The sequence below is a fragment of the Cebus imitator genome, unplaced genomic scaffold (assembly GCF_001604975.1).
Source record: "Cebus imitator isolate Cc_AM_T3 unplaced genomic scaffold, Cebus_imitator-1.0 Scaffold435, whole genome shotgun sequence".
NCBI classification, from domain to species: Eukaryota; Metazoa; Chordata; class Mammalia; order Primates; family Cebidae; genus Cebus; species Cebus imitator.
The window spans coordinates 452,179-458,273 of record NW_016107750.1 but is presented as its reverse complement, the minus strand read 5'-3'; the positions used below and the strand labels follow the sequence as shown (position 1 = coordinate 458,273).

Below are 6,095 nucleotides of genomic sequence, written 5' to 3'. Positions count from 1 at the left end.
AAAAAAAAAAAAGAAGACTGAAAGGAAATCTATGAATACATAACAATCATTCTCTTTGGGTAATAAGATACAGCTGATTTAAATTTTATCTTTTCTATAGTCCCATGATATCACCAATAAATGCTATTTTAAACAACCTTGATTCTAGGCTAACCCCATTTCTCAGGCTCAAGCCAAAGCCTCCTTGTAAAAACACTTGAAAATCTGGAATCGTCTTTTCTTCTCTGTATAGAGAAAGCCCAGGTGTGTGAGACAGAAAGGTGGCCAGGCCCGAGAACCCCACTGTCACCTTTGCCCTATGACCCATGGAGACACAGAAGTCTCCAGCACAAATCACACAATCCACACTAAATGCTTCAGAGGAAGGTAAAATCCTGTGAAGATGCTTTTAATCCTTGGAGGAAAATGATTCATTCCAACTTGTAACATGATGACAGCATCCTGGATGGCAGCAAGGACACATCTGCCTCCAGGTGAGTTGAGCTCTCACACAAGGGTAGTGCAGATCAGGGCAAGGAAATCTAATTAATGAGTTCACTCTGCACACCACAGCTCCTGGAGACTGACAGCCAGGTCACTGGTGCAAGACGTGGTGGCAGAATGTTAATAAATATTGATAACATATTCTCAGAGAGCTCCCAGGCACCATGGCAAGAGGCAGCCATGGTACTTACCCTTGTTAAATTTAAACTGAGATCCAGACTAGCAGCCTGTGTGCCCACAGATTCAAGTGCAATAATAATAAGCAAGGAACATACACATGAAGACTTTTCAGGTCCCAGTATCCTAAAATAAGTAAAAAAGACTCTTATATTTGGCCAGACCCGGAATATCACAGCCTTTCGTTGGAGCCCATGAATATCTAAGAGAGTGGGCAGCAACCTTCTTGGCTTTGTGGGCCCAAGAGCTTAGCAAGTTATCACTAACCTCCAACCCTCTCCCCCAGCAAGCAACTAGCAAGGCAGTAAATGAAATGTGTTAATTTAAAACCCAGAAGTACATAGTGTGACCAAGACTCCTGCTGCTCCAATCTGCCAGAGAGTTTATAAACAGCGGGAGCCAGACAACTGGAGCTCAGGGGACATGCTCTCTTCTTACCTGGGCTCCAGCAGCAAGCACTATGCTGGCTCAGTCTCTAGTTTGAGCCAAAGAGACACAGTACAGCACATGTTGTTATGGCCACGCTTATGCCACCGGGGTTTATACAAATGAGGATGGGGACCACATGAGTGGCAAAGGGTGCTATCAGAAAGGCGCAGGTGGCTCAGCTTCCTCACAGCCATGGAACAGTGACTAGCTGTGATGGACCATTAATAAAACACGCCTAATGTTAGGAAATAGGTTCCCTCTGAGTTAGAAGCAGAAACCAGTAAGACACTATAAGTGCACACTAAAGACAACTTGAAACTAATGCTAGATACATCTGGAAATGGAAGTCTCCTAAAGCAATCTGCCTGAGGCAGTGTCCATCTTTGACAAGGCCTCCCATGCACGAACACTGTGCAGACAATGTCCCCTTCTGTTCTCATACATGTCCACAGGCCGTCAGGAACTGCAATTCAGGTTTTGGCAGGGGCCAGAACCATAGCTAGAAAGCTCAGAAACCTGGAGGGCACACGGGAGCTTCTCTTACCAGTCCCTGCTGGGAGGGAAGTGTGAAGAGCAGTAGGTATAGTAAAACCTCTTCTGAGCACTCTGAACAGGCAACTGCACCTACATGGCCAGCCAGTCTTGGTCTCTCAATCTCTGTTCTCCCAAGGCCCAGGCACTGTCCTATACCGTCCAGAGGGCCCAGTCAGCACTTCTGCACAGTGAAGTCAAAGTAAACAGCTTGCGAGATCATCCAAGCTCAGAAAGACCCACGAGGTGGCCTAGTCAACAAGATGGCTTGCAGACACAAACATCAACACCCCAGAAGAGAAGGCCACTTTCATTCATCTCTTTAAGCTCAAAGGCAAGGTGGATTTACTGAGCTCCTCATTACAAGCTCTGTGAAGCTTCAATATCCGCATGCATCCACCTGCTCCCAGGTTGAGGATGGTGGGCTCAAGGAGGGAGGTGGGAAAAACAAGATCTAATGTCCTCTGGATCTGTTGGGTACCAGATACACTCAAATTCACCTACACTCTACCCCAGTGCTACTGTTATTCCTCATGTTGGCACATTGCAGGGCTTGGGACACAGGGGCCTGCCAGCCCCACCCTGCCTTGCTGAAGGGTAGGTTCAGGCTCCTGGGCCATAAGGAGGGAAATATGGGGCTCTTGGCAGTGGGATTGGCTTCTGTGATCCAGACAGCTGTCCCTCAGGGAGGACCCAGACCACCAGCATTTCCTAACAACCCATCCAGGGCTCTGACTGCACTAGCAAGATCAAAGATTGCTGCTGCAAAGACAGCTGCAGAAAGTAGAATTCCCAGCTGTGTTTTTTCATGAGAGTAAAAGAAAAAACCCTCTATGCAAGGTTCTTTATACACAGTGGAATTATTAATGAGCTACCACAGCCTGTTTTTCTCTTCTGTCTTAATCGTTGGGGCTCACTTTAATAAACGTATTAATTTTTTTAAAAAAAACCAGAGCTCATGCTCTTGTTACTGTAACCCCCATCTGGAGCCAAATCCTGTGTCTGTGACAAAACAAGCAGCACAGAACAGCTGACCACGACGTCAGAAATGCAGGATGGACATCAGGTGGGGGAAGGCAGCAGGCGGCACAGATCTTCATGAAACAGAGATTCTGTTTCTATGGAGACATCCCAGTAATAAAAGTTTTCCATGAGACATCAACAGCTCTTTCAAGATCTGGGTGGTTGACAGCAAGGTAGAGCTGAAAATGTTATACTGCTCCTTACTCCATAGGGAGATTAGGGATTCTTAAATCAAGGACCTATTTTAGTTATGATTAGAAAGAAAAGTCAATCAATAAACCTGTTTCCTGGATACAAAGTTACATCATACACAGAGAGCAATTTCCAAGAAGGCTGTGTGGAATAATACAAACATCCATCCCCACAGAGCAGTGCAGGCCTCTGGGTCACTGTGACTTGGGTCATCAAAAAGACCGCAATGACCAAGACATGGTCATCTTGTGAAGCTGCCTCTGGTCCCAGCTCTCCACATGAAGAAGCATAGAGCACAGCAGCAGAGGCAGCAAAGCCAGAGGCCAACAGCCCTGTCCTTACTCCTCCCAACCCAGACCCTTCTGTCTCTTTGGGACAGTCAGCCACCAACTTCTGTTAAATAGAGATGCTATCGGCTTAACTAGGCAGGCTACCAAGATGGGCCCCCTAAAACAGAAAATGATAGATACCATTTACTCACAAGCCCTCAGCTAATAAAGAAGGTCCTGTGCTTCTCTGTTGGTGTGCTGGGGTGGCAACCTGGGCAAGCTTCCATTAGAGGAGAGGATGTTCCAGTGCCCTATGGCCCTTTCCAAAGAATCCCAACCCATACCACCTGAACATGGATTGATGAGGGTAGCTCTAAGCCTGTGCTGTTCAGCCACTAGCCATACATGGCCACTTAGGTTAAAATTAAAAAAAAAATTCATTTCCTCAGTCCCACTAGGACTCAATGGTCATATCTGGTTTGTGGTTACCACATTGGAGAGTGCAGAGCTAAAGCGTTTTCATCACTGCAAAGCTGAGCTTTGCTGCCTGACATCTTAGAAACTGCACTAGAAGGCAGGCTATGAACCAAGAGCAGGGACAACCTCCGGGGTGGGGGAGGGGACGCCCTTGCTGAAGTGTGCTTGGGTGGGATGTGGTACCTGCCTGTCCTGTCTGCTCACCCTCATGTATCCCTGAACACAGCCTCAGTTGGGAGACCACTTCTTACCCAGCTGCCAACTGGGAGAGTCAACACTCAAAGTATTCCCAATATAAAATAAACCATAAAAAAATACTTAAAAATCCTCATATGTAGCTGGGCATGATGGCACATGCCTGTATTCCCAGCTACTTGGAAGGATCGCTTGAGTCCAGGAGTCTGAGTATAGCCTGGGCAACATAGTTAGACCCTGTCTCAAAAAAAAAAAAAAAAAAAAAATCACCGAAAAGCCATTTTCTTCAACTAGAAACAAAAAACTTATTTGTATTACCATTCCCCCTTTCCTAGTCACTAGACTACAGGAAGAAAACACAACATTCTGATGTAACTAAGGATAATGAAAATGAGAAAAGGCAACTGGTTGGCTCCTTTAAAAACTTATTTTTATTTGAACAGACCAGTTCTCGCTATGTTATCTAAGCTGAACTTGAATTCCTGGCCACAGTCCTCTAGCCACAGCTTCCTTAGTAGCTGGGATTACAGTTGTGAACCACCATACCTGGTTAACTGGTTAGCTCTTGAGAAGGATTTAACTGCTGTACTACCAAATATGGCAGACCATGACCCAGGGTAAATTACAACTTAGACTCAACATGAAAACATTTGGAGGAGAAAAGAGAATGAAGGGGACGGATTAAAACCCAAACTTCCTGCACGGATATTTCAAGGCTATATATATATATTTTTTTGAGATGGGGTCTTACTCTGTTGCCCAGGCTGGAGTGCAGTGGCCCAATCACGGCTCATGCAGCCCCTCCTGGGCTCAGATGATCCTTCCATCTCAGCCTCCTGGGTAGCTGGGGCTACAGGCAAGAGTTACCATGCCTGGATAATTTTTTTTTATTTTTTGTAGAGATGGGGTTTTGCCATGTTGGCCAGGCTGCTCTCAAACTTCTGGGCTCAAGTACTCTTCCCATCTCAGCTTCTGAAAGTGCTGGGATTATAGGTGTGAACCACTGCACCTGGCGCTCTATTTCTGATTTCCTATTTTTCCTCTGATCAAATAGTGCCTTGGCATCAAGCTGCCCTTCAGTGCACATGTATGTGTGAACACACACACTTATAAGAATCTAACTGGCAATAGCGCTGTCCTCTATACCTCTCTTGTTCTTTTTAGCTGTTTCTCCTACAGAGGCTTGGAGAGAAAAGAGGGAAGTGGGAGGTAAGGGCAAGGAGAAGGATGTGGAGGAATGGAGACATGCTGACACAAAAGTCAGGAGCTGCAGTAACTGCTGTGCTGGAAGGAAGGGTGGGCAGGATGAACTCTGAGACCTGATCCAAGTCTGGCGGCCCTACTCCGTGTGCGTTATGCCTCTTGCCTGTTCCCATCGTGCAGTCAGCCATACCCTCTTCCCCTTCCCATCATATTCAAATCAAACCCCACCTCCTAGGGACAGCAAAGCTGCCTCCATGGAAAGCCCTGCTTCCCTCCTGGGGAAGCACAGAGAGGGGGCACGCAGATGACAAGTACCATGCTACTTGCTGCCTTCTCCCAGCACTTTTCCTCAAATGTGACCACAGGCATTATGGGGGCTGCTTGGGTGTGATGGTTTTAGACACATCTAGTGCTCAAGAAATAACAAGAAGACATTATGTCAAGCACAGAAAGTTAAAAGCTGCATGTTCTCACTCACGTGGAAACTAAAAAAGCTGATTTATAGAAGTATTAATAAAAAGTAGAACAGAGGATACTAGAGGCTAGGAAGGGGAAAGGAAAGGAAAGGAAGGGGTAAGTAGAGATTTGTTAAAGAATACAAAATTACATCTATATGGGAAAAATAAGTTCTAGCGTTCACTACAGGATGACAACAGTTAACAACAATGTATTGTATAGTTTCAAATGACCAGAAGATACCAAATGTTCCCAACATGATGTTTGAGATGTTGGATATGCTAATTACCCAGGTCGGATCATTTATACACACACACACACACACACACACACACACACACACACACACACACACATATTACTGAGCACCCCATGTCTACAATTATTGTCCATTAAAAAAAGTAAAAAGGGCTGGTCACAGTGGCTCACATCTCTAATCCCAGCATTTCGGGAGACCAAGGCGGGTGGATCACCTGAGGTCAGGAGTTGGAAATCAGCCTGGTCAACATGGCAAGACCCCATCTCTAGTAAAAATTAAAAAATCAGCCGGGTGTGGTCGTGTGAGCCTGTAATCCCAGCTACTCGGGAGGCTGAGGCAGGAGAATGGCTTGAACCCGGGAGGCGGAGGTTGCAGTGAGCTGAGATCATGCCATTGCACTC

The 6,095-nt window shown here is 46.0% G+C and overlaps 1 protein-coding gene across 5 annotated transcripts in view; it reads right to left on the bottom strand.

The window, feature by feature from the left end:
* TCF20 (transcription factor 20) overlaps positions 1 to 6,095 on the bottom strand; it is a 187,598-nt gene that overhangs the window by 11,423 nt on the left and 170,080 nt on the right. The window lies entirely within an intron of this gene.